This window comes from Lithobates pipiens, unplaced genomic scaffold, assembly GCF_037356315.1.
Source record: "Lithobates pipiens isolate NorthernLeopardFrog02 unplaced genomic scaffold, aLitPip1_a1.2 Scaffold_18, whole genome shotgun sequence".
NCBI classification, from domain to species: Eukaryota; Metazoa; Chordata; class Amphibia; order Anura; family Ranidae; genus Lithobates; species Lithobates pipiens.
The window spans coordinates 209,625,072-209,642,216 of record NW_027507758.1 but is presented as its reverse complement, the minus strand read 5'-3'; the positions used below and the strand labels follow the sequence as shown (position 1 = coordinate 209,642,216).

At 43.4% G+C, this 17,145-nt stretch overlaps 1 protein-coding gene across 5 annotated transcripts in view; it reads right to left on the bottom strand.

Annotated features, from left to right (window-relative positions):
- ARID4B (AT-rich interaction domain 4B) overlaps window positions 1-17,145 on the bottom strand; it is a 2,504,499-nt gene that overhangs the window by 2,188,820 nt on the left and 298,534 nt on the right. The gene's annotated exons all lie outside the window — the stretch shown is intronic.

The following is a 17,145-nucleotide window of genomic DNA, read 5'->3' as shown; positions in this document are numbered from 1 at the left end:
GGTAGCCCACTTACCACTCCAAACCAGTCTGAGTACACTTTATTATTACCCTATTACTACTTATTACCAGATCACCACCAGGAACTTGATAAAACCCATTGAGCACTCCAACCTCTGAGGCCAGCTGGCCCTCCATGAGACATAGTCAAACCACATTTCTATCGCACCATGGAGCTTGTTAGCGGGAAATCCAGGGAAGCGTCCAATTATTGCTTCTGGGTCATTCGGCCCAAGTCTTTGCAGACATTTACCCATATGCAGTGCAAAAGTGGAGGGCTCATAGTTATGCCTAGCACTGTGCCGCCATAGCATCATGTACAGATGGTCTTTTCCATTCCATTAAAATTTCACACATGCCAATAAGCAATACTCTCACCTCATTCCTGGAAGGTAAGAAACTGTTGCGTAAATTTGGCCTTATTTCACATGAAGCTCCTCCTACGTCTGGATCTTTAGCGGCCCATGGTTACACATCCTGCTCGTCCACTCTCTGTGTGGTGCCAACCAAAGTCTGGACGCAAAAGGGACTCTCGACCTCCCTGAGGACCTTCCATCTAATTTGTCGCAGCTTCTCTTGGAGTCCCTAGTGACCTCTTTCTTCACAGAACTCATTGATCCTTTACTCTGGTTACTAGGCATATTTTGTTGCTGGCACATTTCTGTCTTAGAGATAGAATTATATTGAGATAGAGATAAATATATATATATATATATATATATATATATATATATATATATATATATATATATATATATTTTTTTTTTTATTTATTAGAGGGTACTAAGGGTAGATTAATGAGAAGAAACTGAATTTAAACTGCAGTATCAGGCTGTGACAAAATTTAAAAAAGCGAAGGGGGTCTGAATACCTTATGAATGCATTGTGTGTATATATAATGAAAAGAGGTTGCATAACGTCATCATGGATTGAGAGAGCAGCCAAGATGCACACTAGGTACTATGGATCTAGGCAAGTACACTTTACATGAGGATATGCTTTGTTCATTATTCCATTCAAAGTTTTACAACCACTCTAATGTACAGTATCTCACAGAAGTGAGTACACCCCTCACATGTTTGTAAATATTTTATTATATCTCTTCATGTGACAACACGGAAGAAATTACACTTTGCTACAATGTAAAGTAGTGAGTGTACAGCTTGCACAACAGTGTAAATTTAACGTCTCCTCAAAATAACTCACACAGCCATTAATGTCTAAACCGCTGGCAACAAAAGTTAGTACACCCCTAAGTGAAAATCCACAAATTGGGCCCAAAGTGTCAATATTTTATGTTGCCACCATTATTTTCCAGCACTGCCTAAACCCACTTGGGCATGGAGTTCACCGGGGCTTCACAGGTTGCCACTGGAGTCCTTTTCCACTCCTTCATGATGACATCAAGGAGCTGGTGGATGTTGTGCTCCTCCACCTTCCATTTGAGGATGCCCCACAGATGCCCAATAGGGTTAAAGTCTGGAGACATACTTGGCCAGTCCATCACCTTTAACCTCAGCATCTTTAGAAAGGCAATGGTCGTCTTGGAGGTGTGTTTGGGGTCGTTGTGTCGGAATCCTTCCCTGCGGCCCCATTTTTGAAGGGAGAGGATCATGCTGTGCTTCAGTCACAGTACATGTTGGTATTCATGGTTCCCTCAATGAACTGTAGCTCCCCAGTGCCGGCAGCACTCATGCAGCCCCAGACCATGAGGCTCCCATCACCATGCTTGACTGTAGGCAAGGCACATTTGTCTTTGTACTCCTCACTCGGTTGCTGTAACACACGCTTGACACCATCTGAACCAAATAAGTTTTAGTCTGCTTGTCTTCAGTAAACTGTTTGTGGACTTTCTTGTGCATCATCTTTAGAAGACTGGATTTCTCTTGCAGTCTTGATGGGATGGCGGTAGTCCACGACAGAGCCACCTGTCTATAGACTTACAGAAGGACTGTGATTCGATCTCCTGGTCCTACCTCTTTCAAATCCTAGAATCTTGGGGTTTTGTTAAACACTTTCTGCAACTTCTTAAAGTATTATATACCCGTCTCCAAGCTAGGGTCAAGCTACTTGGGCACCTTTCCAGTCCCATTGAGAGGCACTCATCAGGGTTGTCCTTTGTCTGTGCTTATATTTGTGATGGCTATCGAAATGTTAGCCATTACGATAAGGAGTAGTTTGTGGCCCCTGCGAACATAATATCCCCAATTACTACTATTCCTAATATAATTCAGACCTTACGTGATTTGGTTGCTGAATGTGGACTCCGGTTGAATGAGACAGTCTATGGCTCTAAATATTAACGTCCCTGCTACTACTTTAGCAAGTTTGTAAGACTTCTACTTTAATTTGGCAGGATGAAACGCCCCTTAATTTATGGATGCGACTCTCGTCTTCATACTAACTCTAATATTCAACCACCCTTTTTTTTGGCAGTTAGAGGAACAATTGTCCACTTGGCACATGTACGACCTGTCTTGGATCCATAGAAAACCATGCTGTTAAGATGACTGTTAGACTTAAGTATAGCAGGCATGGCGCTGCGCTATAAAATATATGTTTGAATATACTTTTACTAATGTAAATTATTCATTATGCTGTGATTGCCATCATATGCTACAACTTGTGTACATAAAGTGAAACTGACTAGTGCTAAAGGAAAAAAAAAAAAAAAGTATAATATTATATATATATATATATATATATATATATATATATATATATATATATATATATATATATATATATATATATATATATTTATTATTGTACAGGACGCCAAGGTTGGGTCCTGGACGGGTGCTATATTCGGGTTGTGGTCCATTTAAGGGAATCCTGGTAGGCCTCAGGGGGTCACCCAAAAATAGGTGACAAATTCCAGGGATAGTTTTAGGAGAGGACTGACTCACGGTCCTCTCTATATTAAGAGAGATAGTTGAGACCCGGAATTTGGGGGGCTCTGAAGTGACATTTGGGTGGGAAAGAGCCTCCCTCCCTGACCACAGGGATTCGGCACACAGGGGGTTAACGGCCTCCAAGAAGACAGCCCATAAGACAGGAAGTAGTAGAGAGATGGTGGTGAGGAGGAGTAGGAGATTAACACCTGTCTGAGGAGTGGTCTTGCTGTTTTGCTGCTTAGGAGGCTGCAAAAGATCTCTGTAAGGACTCTAAAAACTTTTGGGTGAAGACCTGACTACAGAACTGTAGGTGCTTTCTTTTCTTATTATGTGTGCTGAAGATAAGCAGACTTTAATTTACGTTTTTGTATGCTGAAGAAAAGCCTTATTTTTGATTTAATTATAAATAAACGTATTTTGGTTTCACCTTATACCGGTTTATGCACTTGGTCCCGCGGAGCTAGTATCCCCAAACTTTAATAAATATATATATATATATATATATATATATATATATATATATATATATATACATACATACACACACACACACACACACACACACACACACTTCATCAGAATGACATCAGGAGCTGTGTGGTAACCTAGCAACTCTATTCTGTGTGATTAGCGGCCATTTTGGTGTAGATCAAAATCATTCAGGATGCCTGTCCCTTCCCTTCTTTAACCACTTAAGGACCGCCGCATGGAGATATACGTCGGCAGAATGGCACCGACAGGCACAAGCACGTACCGGTACGTGCTTGCCTTCCAGCGGGTGGGGGGTCCGCTGGCTGCGGCTGTCCGTTTCGCTTCAGGAGCGATCCGGGATGAGGGGATGGCCGTTGGTTTCTGGCTATCCCCTCTCGATCGCTCCTGGCGAATGAGAAGCTTCCCCCGCCTATGTAGTGTAAACACAGGCAGGGAGGAAGTGATGTCACTCTCCACGGGGCGGTTTTTTTGACCGGACTGCGAGGAGAGCACATAGTAAGTGCACCAATCACTACACTGACATGTGGGTACACATAGGCACACAAATCACCCCCGGATCGCCCCCCTCCCAGTCACAGTGTCACTGATTGCAGTGATCATTTATTTACTGATCACTGCATTTAGTGTCAGTTGTAACTGTAAAAAGTGTCAGGGCAGTTAGTGTTAGGTCCAGGGTAGCCCCCTACCCCCTAATAAAGATTTAACCCCCTGATTGCCCCTAGAGTTAACCCTTTCACCCCCTTTCGCCAGTGTCACTAAGCGATCGTTTTTCTGATCACTGCATTAGTGTCACTGGTGCCGCTAGGTAGCTAGTTATTATTTTAGGTTCACCGCCAGGTTTTTATAGCATTAGGTACCCCCATATACTACTCAATAAAGGTTTTAACCCCCCTGATTGCCCCTAGTTAACCCTTTCACCAGCGATCACCGTATAAGTGTCACTGGTGATGCTGTATAGCCAGTTAGTTATTTAATTGTTACCCGTCAGGATTTTATATAGCATCCGGGACTCCCATATACTACCTAATAAAGGTTTTAACCCCCTGATTGCCCCTAGTTAACCCTTTCACCCCCTTTTGCCAGTGTCACTAAGTGATCGATTTTCTGATCGCTGCATTAGTGTCACCGGTGCCGCTAGGTAGCTAGTTATTCTTTATGTTCACCACCAGGTTTTTATAGCGTTAGGTACCCCCATATACTACCTAATAAAGATTGTTAACCCCCTGATTGCCCCTAGAGTTAACCCTTTCACCAGTGATCACCGTATAAGTGTCACTGGTGACGCTGGTTATCCAGTTAGTTATTTAGTTATTTAGGTTCCCCGTCGGGTTTTTATATAGCATCAGGGACCCCCATATACTACCTAATAAAGATTTTAACCCCCTGATTGCCCCTAGTTAACCCTTTCATCAGTGATCACCGTATAAGTGTTACGGGTGACTCTGGTTAGTTTGCTTTTTATAGCATCAGGGCACCCACCATTTATTACTCAATAAAGGTTTAACCCCCTGATCACCCGGCGGGTGATATCAATTAGGTTTTAGGGTCAGGGTCTGCGTCGCCCCAGGCAGCGCTAGGTTAGTGCCAGTACCACTAACACCCACGCGCAAAGCATACACCTCCCGTAGTAATATAGAATCTGAACAAATCAATATCTAATCTGATCAGATCTATACTAGCGTCCCCAGTTGTTTAGGGTTCCAAAAAAACGCATTGTTAGCGGGATCAGCCCAAATACCTGCTAGCACCTGCATTTTGCCCCTCTGCCCAGCCCACCCAAGTGCAGTATCGATCGATCACTGTCACTTACAAAACACTAAACACATAACTGCAGCATTCGCAGAGTCAGGCCTGATCCCTGCGATCGCTAACAGTTTTTTTTGGTAGCGTTTTATATTTAAATCCTGAAGGCGGTGCTTGGTTTTCGGGGTCCTGTACGTGGCTAGGATCCCAACAAGTCCCCCACATGTGGTATCCCCGTACTCAGGAGAAGCAGCAGAATTTATTTTGGGGTATAATTTCCCTTATGCCCATAGCATGTGTGAGCAATATATCATTTAGTGACAACTTTGTGCAAAGAAAAAATAAAATAAAAATTTATATTCCTGCAACTTGTGGCAAAATATAAAATATTTCATGGACTCAACATGCCTCTCAGTAAATAGCTTGGGGTGTCTACTTTCCAATATGGGGTCATTTGGGGGGGTTTTGTGCTATTTTGGCATTTTATGGCCTTCGAAACTGTGATAGGTAGTGAGGAGGGAAATCAAAAATTTGCACCCTTAGAAATCCTGAAGGCAGTGATTGGTTTCCGGGGTGCCGTACGCAGCTAGACTCCCAAAAAGTCCCACATATGTGGTATCCCCGTACTCAGGAGAAGCAGCAGAATATATTTTGGGGTGCAATTTCACATATAACTATGGCATGTGTGAGCAATATATCATTTAGCGACAACTTTTTGTAAACTTTTTTTTGTGTCATTATTCAATCACTTGGGACAAAAAAAAATATTCAATGGGCTCAACATGCCACTCAGCAATTTTCTTAGGGTGTCTACTTTCCAAAATGGGGTCATTTTGGGGGGGGGGGGGGTTGTACTGCCCTGCCATTTTAGCACCTCAAGAAATGAGATAGGCAGTCAAATTAAAAGCTGTGTAAATTCCAGAAAATGTACTCTAGTTTGTAGACGCTATAACTTGCGCAAACCAATAAATATACGTTTATTGACATTTTTTTTACTAAAGACATGTGGCTGAATACATTTTGGCCTAAATGTAGGACTAAAATTTAGTTTATTCGATTTTTCTTATAACAAAAATTAGAAAATATATATATTTTTTTTAAATTTCAGTCTTTTTGCTTATATATCGTAAAAAATAAATATCGCAGAGGCAATCAAATACCATCAAAAGAAAGCTCTATTTGTGGGAAGAAAAGGGCGCAAATTTCGTTTGGATACAACATTGCATGATCGAGCAATTACCAGTTAACCACTTAAGGACCGCCGTATTGCCAATGTACGTCATTACAATGGCACAGGCAGGCACAAGCACGTACATGTACGTGCCTGCCTTCCAGCGGGTGGGGGGTCCGATCGGACCCCCTCCCGCTGGATACGGCGGTCTGGTTCACTGCAGAAGCGATCTGTGATGAGGGGATGGCCGTTGGTTTCTGGCCACCCCCTCTGGATCGCTCTTGGCCAATGACGAACTTCCTCCCACTGTGTATTGTTTACACAGGAAGGAGGAAGTGATGTCATTCTCCTCGGGGCGGTCTTTTTGACCGGACTACGAGAAGACTAAAAGTAAGTGTGCACCAACACTACACTGACATGTAGGTACACACAGGCACACAAACTCCCCCCCCCCCGATCGCCCCCGATCCCCCCCCCCCCACCCAGTCACAGTGTCACTGATTGCATTGATCATTTCTTTACTGATCAATGAATTCAGTGTCAGTTGTAACAGTTAAAACTGTCAGGGCAGTTAGTGTTAGGTCCAGGGTAGCCCCCTATCACCCCCCAATAAAGATTTAACCCCCTGATTGCCCCTAGAGTTAACCCTTTCACCCCCTTTTGCCAGTGTCACTAAGCGATCATTTTTCTGATCGCTGCATCAGTGTCGCTACTGTCGCTAGGTAGCTAGTTATTTTTTTAGGTTCACCGCCAGGTTTTTATATCGCTAGGTACCCCGATATACTACTCAATAATGATTTTAACCCCCTGATTGCCCCTAGTTAACCCTTTCACCCCCTTTTGCCACTGTCACTAAGCGATTATTTTTCTGATCGCTGCATTAGTGTCGCTAGGTAGCTAGTTTTTTTTTAGGTTCACCGCCAGGTTTTTATAGCGCTAGGTACCACGATATACTACCCAATAATGGTTTTAACCCCCTGATTGCCCCTAGTTAACCCTTTCACCAGCGATCACAGTACAAGTGTCACTGGTGACGCTGGTTAGCCAGTTAGTTATTTAGGTTCCCCATCAGGTTTTTATATAGCTCCAGGGACCCCCATATACTACCTAATAAAAATTTGAACCCCCTGATTGCCCCTAGTTAACCCTTTCACCACTGATCACCGTATAAGTGTTACGGGTGACTCTGGTTAGTTTGCTTTTTATAGCATCAGGGCACCCACCATTTATTACCCAATAAAGGTTTAACCCCCTGATCACCCGGCGGGTGATAATTAGGTTTTAGGGTCAGGGTCTGCGTCGCCCCAGGCAGCGATAGGTTAGTGCCAGTACCGCTAACACCCACACGCAAAGCATACACCTCCTGTAGTGGTATAGAATCTGAACAGATCAATATCTGATCTGATCAGATCTATACTAGCGTCCCCAGCAGTTCAGGGTTCCAAAAAACGCATTGTTAGCGGGATCAGCCCAGATACTTGCTGGCACCTGCGTTTTGCCCCTCTGCCCAGCCCACCCAAGTGCAGTATCGATCGATCACTGTCACTTACAAAACACTAAACACATAACTGCAGCGATCGCAGAGTCAGGCCTGATCCCTGCGATCGCTAACAGTTTTTTTGGTAGCATTTAATATTTAAATCTGGAAGGCAGTGCTTGGTTTTCGGGGTCCCGTACATGGCTAGGCTCCCAAAAAGTCCCCCACATGTGGTATCCCCGTACTCAGGAGAAGCAGCAGAATTTATTTTGGGGTGTAATTTGACTTATGCCCATAGCATGTGTGAGCAATATATAATTTAGTGCCAACTTTGTGCAAAAAAAAATAAAAAATAAAAAAAAAAAGTTTGTAATATTCCCGCAACTTGTGGCAAAATATAAAATATTCCATGGACTCAACATGCCTCTCAGTAAATAGCTTGGGGTGTCTACTTTCCAAAATGTGGTCATTTTGCTGGGTTTTGTGCTATTTTGGCATTTTATGGCCTTCGAAACTGATAGGTAGTGAGGAGTGAAATCAAAAATTTGCACCCTTAGAAATCCTGAAGGTGGTGATTGGGAACAAATTTATGCATTTATAGCTCTTAATAGATTATCTGGGGCAACTTTGAGATTTATATGCATTTTCTTGGGTAATATTTATCACATTGATTTATTTAACATTTATTTATTCATGTAATATCTCCTATTTTACGGATATACATTCCTGGTATTATCACATATTTATTTGAGGGTATATTACACTGTATGGTCACCGTATTTTTATTTTATTTTACTTCTTTTTTATTATTTATTCATGAAATTAACTTCACTGTGTTAACTTTTCAACACTTATTAATTTAGTGGCATATTAATATCCTATTATTTACCACGTATTTATCACTTCTGCACGTTATACATATGTTATTTACCATATTACTAATCCCGCTGCTCACGTAGTTGTCTAGTTTTGTGTCTACGTAGTCAAGCTTGGTCTAATTTATAGCCATCTTTTGTGGTACCTGATTGGCTGTGTTCAGGAATTGTTGTATATTACTGTTGGCAGTGTGTATTTATTTTCTATATTCTGCATATTAGTAGTAGTTGGCTTTAGGGGGGTTATATATGTACTTCCCTTTCCTTTCTTCTCTTGTGTAACTCATATACACACTCCTTTGGATAGGATCTGATATCTATATGACACCTCTTGTGGTTCTGTGATAAGCTAATGGTGGAGGTGTACCTCTACTTTATGTACACACCCATTTCGAGCAAATTTACAGTGGCGCCAAACCCCTTTTATAAATAACTTCCTATGTTTTCAGTTTGGTAACTATGGAAAACAGCCTGACACATAAAAGGGGAATTCAGGCATAAGCCACACACACACACACACACACACACACACACACACACACACACACACACACACACACACACACTTTGAAGATCAGAAGCCACTCATGATACAAGAAAAGGTGCCTGGTGTCCAAGAAGCATCGTTGCCAATGGAGATCACAAACATACATCAACCACTTGCTTACTGGGCACTTAAACCCCCCTCCTGCCCAGACCAATTTTCAGCTTTCAGCGCTGATGCACTTTGAATGACAACTGCGCGGGCATACAACAATGTACCCAAATGAAATTTTTATCATTTTTTTCCCCACAAATAGAGCTTTCTTTTGGTGGTATTTAATTACAGCTGGGAGTTTATTTTTTGCTAAACAAACAAAAAAAGATGCAAAAAAAATAAAAAATCATGTTTAATAGTTTGTTATAAAATTTTGCAAACAGGTCATTTCTCTCCTTCATTGAAGTGCGCTGATGAGGCGGCACTGATAGGCTGCACTGGTGGGCACTGATAGGCTGCACTGATAGGCTGCACTGGTGGGCACTGATAGGCATAGTTAAGGCGGCACTAATAGGCACAGATAAGGCGACACCGATAGGCACAGATAAGGCAGCACTGATGGGCAAAGATGGGCACAGATAAGATGGCACGGATGGGTGGCACTAAGGGGCACTGATAGGTACCACTGATAGATGGGACTGATGGGCACTGATAGGTGGCACTGCTGGGCACTGGTAGATGACACTGATGGGCACGGATATGTGGCACTGGGGTGCAGCACCTTTGTGGAGGCAGATTGTAGGCACTGCTGGGTGGCACTGTGGGCACTGCTGGGTGGCACTGATGGGGGGCACTTTTTTAATGAGGTGGCACTGGCAGGGGGCAGGTGGGCACTGGCAGAGCTGGCCATGATCGGGACTAATGTCCCGATCACGGCCGCCGGTGATCAGCTTTTTTTTTTTTTCTCCTCGCGCTGTCAGCACGAGGAGGAATAATAGCCGATTACCGGCTCCATTGTATCACATGATCAGCTGTCATTGGCTGACGGCTGATCACGTGATAAGGGGTCGGGATCGACCCCTTGCTCGGATCAGTGATCAAGCGAGTCTCAGACTCACCGATCACAGAGCGTGCCTTTCGTGCACGGGACGTCAATAGACGTAGTCCCGGCAAAGGAGGTCCGCGCTGTAGCCGTCATTCGGCTATAGCGCGGGTCTCAAGTGGTTAACAGAGGAGAAATAACTTTTAAAGTATATTTGTACTGTTATAGACCATAGGCTGTGCTAGGCATTTTGCTTGTTATTGATATCTGTCAGTCTTGTATTTTATTCCTAAGATTGTAATAGTTTTGTATGTACAGCATTTTTGTACAGTAAAAACACATTTACACACTGAAAACGTCTCAGCTTCCTTTTTATACCACAGAGTAACCTTGCTAGATAGACGCAAGCAAAACATTTGGGGGCTCGTGCCGCGATCTGTGCTATAATTCAATTGAAGCAGACCTGTTTTTCTGTAGTGTGTTTTGTAGCTTGTGCTAGGTAAAATGCTGTGTAAGCCGTTTAGGAAAAGCAAAGCTGCAGAGGTTTCTGGTGGCCAGAAGGAGTGTGCAGCTTACCTATCTGGGCCAGAGACAATGAGTAGGAGCCTCTTGCTAAAGAATTTGTGAAGTAGGCTTCGCCCTTGAAGCAGACTTAGGGTGATAAAGTCTCAGATCATTTTGTAGATTTTAGCCTGTGTCCACATCTAGCTGGTATTTTCTTCATGCTATTTATACCGAATCACATAGAAGAGAGAAGGCAGAGGCAGAAGTGAAGGTATTAAAAGACCTGCTAGCAATTGCTTCAGAGTGTGTACTTTCAACTGCTAGATGGGCTGATGATTTGCAAGAGCAGTGTGCAGCCCTCATGACCAAATCAATTAATGCCTTAAGGAAAAGGAAGGGTCATAAACCTGTTAGTAAAGCCAGGGTACGTGCCATTGTCACATCCCATAATTGGGATTGTGAGGATGTGCTCTCCTCAAATGATGGTGAGGACGAGGAGATAGAGTTTAATATTTCACATGATCTGCTAGTGTGAAAGAAAAAGTATGCCAGACCTTTCGTTACTAAGGATAGGAAACGGCAACATAATAGAGAGGATATGGCAGATGGAGAGGTGCATTATCGCAACCCCAGAGATGTTGAATTTGAAGAAGTACAGGAGTTTACACAAACTGAACTCCATGAGCTGGCAAAACAATAGAAAGGTCTGGGGAACCCCTATTGAGTTGGCTCCTACGTTTATGGGATGAAGGGGCAGACAGTGTTGTTTTGTCAGGTAAGGAAGCAGCGACTATGGGAGTGTTAACCCATAATCCACAATTGCGTCAGGCAATGTGAAAAGCCTGAGAGTTTAGCATGAATTTTTCACTGTTAGACCTCGTGAGAGATGGAATAGCCCAAGTATACAGACCTGGAAAATACCTACTCCTGGAGATTAATAGGGGAGGGTATTTTCCAGGTTATGGGAGATAGGTTGTTTAACCGGAATAAATACATTTCTGGAATGGATGGGTCCAAATATGGAACCCTTTACGTCTGCTCTGCGCTCTAAGCTGATGAAGTCTGCACCATTTAGTCTCAGTGCTCCATTATTGTCCTTGTTGGGTGACCTGGGATTAAACAGAAAGATTCATGAAGCCACAACCCTTTTAAGCCAGTTGGGGGAGCTAGATGAGACTAAAAACCTGTCAGGGCAAAAGATAAGGTCAAGGCCAGAAAGGAAGAATACAAACAGAAAATAACAGAGAAGAAAGGGAATGGGGTAGAGAAGACAGGAGGTGAAGAGAACGCCAGGCTAGTTATTTCTAGGAAAGAAATGTGGGTGGACCTATTAAAAGGCAGGAGTACCTAAAGATGAGATAGATGGGATTTCTACTGCAGAAATGCTGAAGAGGTGGAAACATTTAGTAGGGAAAACTGTCAGGGTTAGAAACAATTTCCAAAACTGAACATGAACCCAAATCCCTTTATCCTGGGGAGTTAGAAAGAATCAAAAAAGGGGATTGGGAGGTTCCTTATCCTTTATGAAGGGAAGGTAAGTCTCCTGTAATAAGAGTGAGGGCAGTGACAGCAGGAGACCGACGCACCTGTCACTGGTGGGGGAAGTCATCTTCTCCTACACATGTAATGGATTTATTTGATTGTGGAGCTGGAGTCACACTTTTGCAAGGTAATCCTTCCCATCACAAAGGAGAATTGATGTAGAAGGTTTGGGAGTGCAAATTACACCAGCAGTTAGGATACAAGTGAAATTGGCTATTGGCAAGGGATCTGGATTTATGACAAATGTTTTGGTATCAGTTACACGAAAATATTCCTGGGATGGATGTACTTCAAGGTCAGTCAATTCAGACTATCTGGTAAGGGCGGTGAAGGCTGTGGTCAGAGGTCATGCGAAATGGACCTGTCTACATTCCTCCACCAGAGAAGCCAGTCTGTCTCAAGCAGTACAGACTTCCTGAAGGCCACAAAGAAATTGGGGAGACCATTCAAGAACTGTTGAGAGTAGGGATCCTTAGACCTGCTGCAAGTCCTTTCTCGTCTCCGGTGTTCCCAGTAAAGAAAAAGATGGAACATATAGAATGACTATGGATTACAGAGGTCTAAACAAAGTGGCACCTCCATTGAAGTCAGCTGTACCACATATGATCTCAATTGTTGAAAAAAATGCTAAAGATGCAGGAGAATATCATGCTGTGATAGACCTGGCTAATGCTTTCTTTTAATAGACCCAGAGAGTGTCAAGACCAGTTTGCTATGGTGTGGGATGGCCGCCAGTACATTGTTAACTGTGTTTCCTGAAGACTATGTTCATTCTCCAACGATTTGTCATGGACTGATTCCCCGAGATTTAAGTACCCCAAGTCTGAAAGTCGCCGTGTTCCACTACATTGATGACATGATCTGTGGAACAAAAGAAGATGCAACTGAAGCACTGCATCTGCTGATACATAACAATGAGAACAGAGGGTGGGCTTTCAACAAAGACAAAATCCAAGGACTTGCCACAGAAGTGAAATTCCTGGGAATCATGTGGACTGGGCCACAGAGGAAAATTCCAGAGACAGTTGTGCAAACTATCCAGGCTCTGTCGCCCCCTACTACCAAAGAGGAGGCACAGACGTTCATTGGAGTTGTAGGGTTCTGGAGATCGTTCATTCCACATTTTGGACTGATTCTGAGGCCTATATATAATGTAACCAGAAGAAAAAAAAAAGTCTGTTCTCATGGGGTTCAGAGCAGCGGACTGCATTCCTGGCTGCTAAAGAAGTTATTTTGCAGCATCAGGGATTAGGACCCATGAGACAAGTACCATTTCAACTGGATGTAGTGGAGCAGAATGGTACCATATCTTGGGAGTCTATGGTAACCAAATGAAAAGAAAGGACAGAGCAATACCCATTGGATTTTGGTCAGAACAACTGACAGGGATACAGAAGAGATACACGCTCCTAGAGAAGTACTTGTTTGGGGCCTACACTGCACTTCAACATGTAGAGAACATTACAGGAAAGGACACAGTCACCATCCATACTGAATTGCCAATAGCAGGTGAGAGATAATGGACTGAGACTAGGGCAGGTGCAGCCCAGAACCAGACGATGAAATGGAAGTGGTACCTTCAAGAAAGAGGGGGTATTGCAGCTGGGGATGTTAGAGACATTTAAAGACAGTTGGCAGGGCTTGTTACTTTTACCAGCAGCCGGGCAGAAGAAGAAAATCCTGTTCTGCAGTCTTCCCCCATTCAAGAGGCCCCACCCTTTGAGTCTCTGTCAGAAGACATGAAGCAGTCAGCGTGGTTCACTGATGGTTCAGCCAGTCGCCTCGTCTGGGCGTAAATGGACAGCAGCAGCCTACAACCCAAGTACAGACAGTCCTGCAGGAGACCGGAATTGGAGGGTCCAGTCAGTATGCAGAGTTGAAAGCTGTAGTGATGACTCTTCAGGAGGATCCTTCTTCCCATGTCACTATCTACATTGACAGCTGGGCGTTTTTTTTAACCACTTAACGACCACCGCATGCCATTGTACGTCATCACAATGGCATGTGTACGTGCTTGCCTTCCAGCGGGTGGGGGGTCCGATCGGACCCCCTCCCGCTGGATGCGGCGGTCCGTTTCGCTTCAGGAGCGATCCGGGATGAGGGGATGGCCATTGGTTTCTGACCATCCCCTCTCGATCGCTCCTGGCGAATGAGAAGCTTCCTCCCACTGTGTATTGTATACACAGGCAGGGAGGAAGTGATGTCATTCTCCTCGGGGCGGTCTTATTGACCGGACTACGAGGAGAAGACTAAAAGTAAGTGTGCACCAACACTACACTGACATGTAGACACACAGGCACACAACCCCCCCCCACCCCCCCCCTCCCAGTCACAGTGTCACTGATTGCAGTGATCATTTATTTTCTGATCACTGCATTCAGTGTCAGTTGTAAAAGTAAAAAGTGTCAGGGCAGTTAGTGTTAGGTCCAGGGTAGCCCCCTACCACCCCCCAATAAAGGTTTAACCCCGATTGCCCCTAGAGGTAACCCTTTCACCCCTTTTTGCCAGTGTCACTAAGCGATCATTTTTCTGATTGCTGCATTAGTGTCGCTAGGTAGCTAGTTATTTTTATAGGTTCACCGCCAGGTTTTTATAGCGCTAGGTACCCCCATATACTACCCAATAATGATGTTAACCCTTTCACCCCCTTTTGCCAGTGTCACTAAGCAATCATTTTTCTGATTGCTGCATTAGTGTCGCTAGGTAGCTAGATATTTTTTTAGGTTCACCGCCAGGTTTTTATAGCGCTAGGTACCCCCATATACTACCCAATAATGGTTTTAACCCCCTGATTGCCCCTAGTTAACCCTTTCACCAGCGATCACCGTATAAGTGTCACTGGTGACGCTGGTTAGCCAGTTATTTAGGTTCCCCGTCAGGTTTTTATATAGCGCCAGGGACCCCCATATACTACCTAATAAAAATTTGAACCCCCTGATTGCCCCTAGTTAACCCTTTCACCAGTAATCACCGTATAAGTGTTACGGGTAACTCTGGTTAGTTAGTTTGCTTTTTATAGCATCAGGGCACCCACCATTTATTACCCAATAAAGGTTTAACCCCCTGATCACCCGGCGGGTGATATCAGTTAGGTTTTAGGGTCAGGGTCTGCGTCGCCCCAGGCAGCGCTAGGTTAGTGCCAGTACCGCTAACACCCATGCGCAAAGCATACACCTCCCGTAGTGGTATAGAATCTGAACAGATCAATATCTGATCTGATCAGATCTATACTAGCGTCCCCAGCAGTTTAGGGTTCCAAAAAAACGCATTGTTAGCGGGATCAGCCCAGATACCTGCTAGCACCTGCGTTTTGCCCCTCCGCCCAGCCCACCCAAGTGCAGTATCGATCGTTCACTGTCACTTACAAAACACTAAACACATAACTGCAGCCATCGCAGAGTCAGGCCTGATCCCTGCGATCGCTAACAGTTTTTTTTGGTAGCGTTTTATATTTAAATCCGGAAGGCAGTGCTTGGTTTTCGGGGTCCCGTACATGGCTAGGCTCCCAAAAAGTCCCCCACATGTGGTATCCCCGAGAAGCAGCAGAATTTATTTTGGGGTGTAATTTGACTTATGCCCATAGCATATGTGAGCAATATATCATTTAGTGGCAACTTTGTGCAAAAAAAAAAAAAAAATTGTAATATTCCTGCAACTTGTGGCAAAATATAAAATATTTCATAGACTCAACATGCCTCTCAGTAAATAGCTTGGGGTGTCTACTTTCCAAAATGGGGTCATTTGGGGGTGTTTTGTGCTATTTTGGCATTTTATGGCCTTCGAAACTGTGATAGGTAGTGAGGAGGGAAATCAAAAATTTTCACCCTTAGAAATCCTGAAGGCAGTGATTGGATTTCGGGGTGCCGTACGTGGCTAGACTCCCAAAAAGTCCCACATATGTGGTATCCCTGTACTCAGGAGAAGCAGCAGAATATATTTTGGGGTGCAATTCCACATATAACTATGGCATGTGTGAGAAATATATCATTTAGTGACAACTTTTTGTAAACTTTTTTTTTTTTGTCATTATTCAATCACTTGGGACAAAAAAAAATATTCAATGGGCTCAACATGCCCCTCGGCAATTTCCTTGGGGTGTCTACTTTCCAAAATGGGGTCATTTGGGGGGGGTTTGTACTGCCCTGCCATTTTAGCACCTCAAGAATTGAGATAGGCAGTCATAAATTAAAAGCTGTGTAAATTCCAGAAAATGTACTCTAGTTTGTAGACGCTATAACTTTTGCGCAAACCAATAAATATACGCTTGACATTTTTTTTTTTACTAAAGACATGTGGCTGAATACATTTTGCCCTAAATGTATGACTAAAATTGAGTTTTTTTTTAAACTGATCTCTTTATCTAAAATTAAAAACACAAAAACACGCATACATTCTTTTAAGAAATGGGAACTTCAGAATTAGAACTCGAGTTCAGTAAGGTCTTTTAGCGAGCTGCGGTGCTTCCACAAGTGGAAATCTTCATATCAGCTGAGCCTTTACTGTAGCAGAAGTCTTTAGGAAAAACACAGTCAGATATACAGTACAATTCAATGCAGCTTACAAAGTAGAGTGCTGGATACAACATATAACATGGATTTTACACTGTCATGATGCACCAGCTGGTCCAATACAACAAACACCAAAAGCACATGTAAAGAAATGGGATGAACAGATATTCTTTTTTTAATCGAAAAACAAACTTTATTGAAAAAAAAAAAAGAAAGAAACCGAAGATAACATACATAGCAGGCATACATACGATACATCAGATAACGTGGGCCAATCTGGCCAAGGCAGCGTTGCATACATGACAGCATTGGGTTAGTTGCACTGTATATGGGTCCGACACCCATCATGGGTAGATGCATTATTTGTGTCAACCGGGGGAGGGGGAGCAGGCAAAAGGAGAAATAAAAGGGGGAGAGG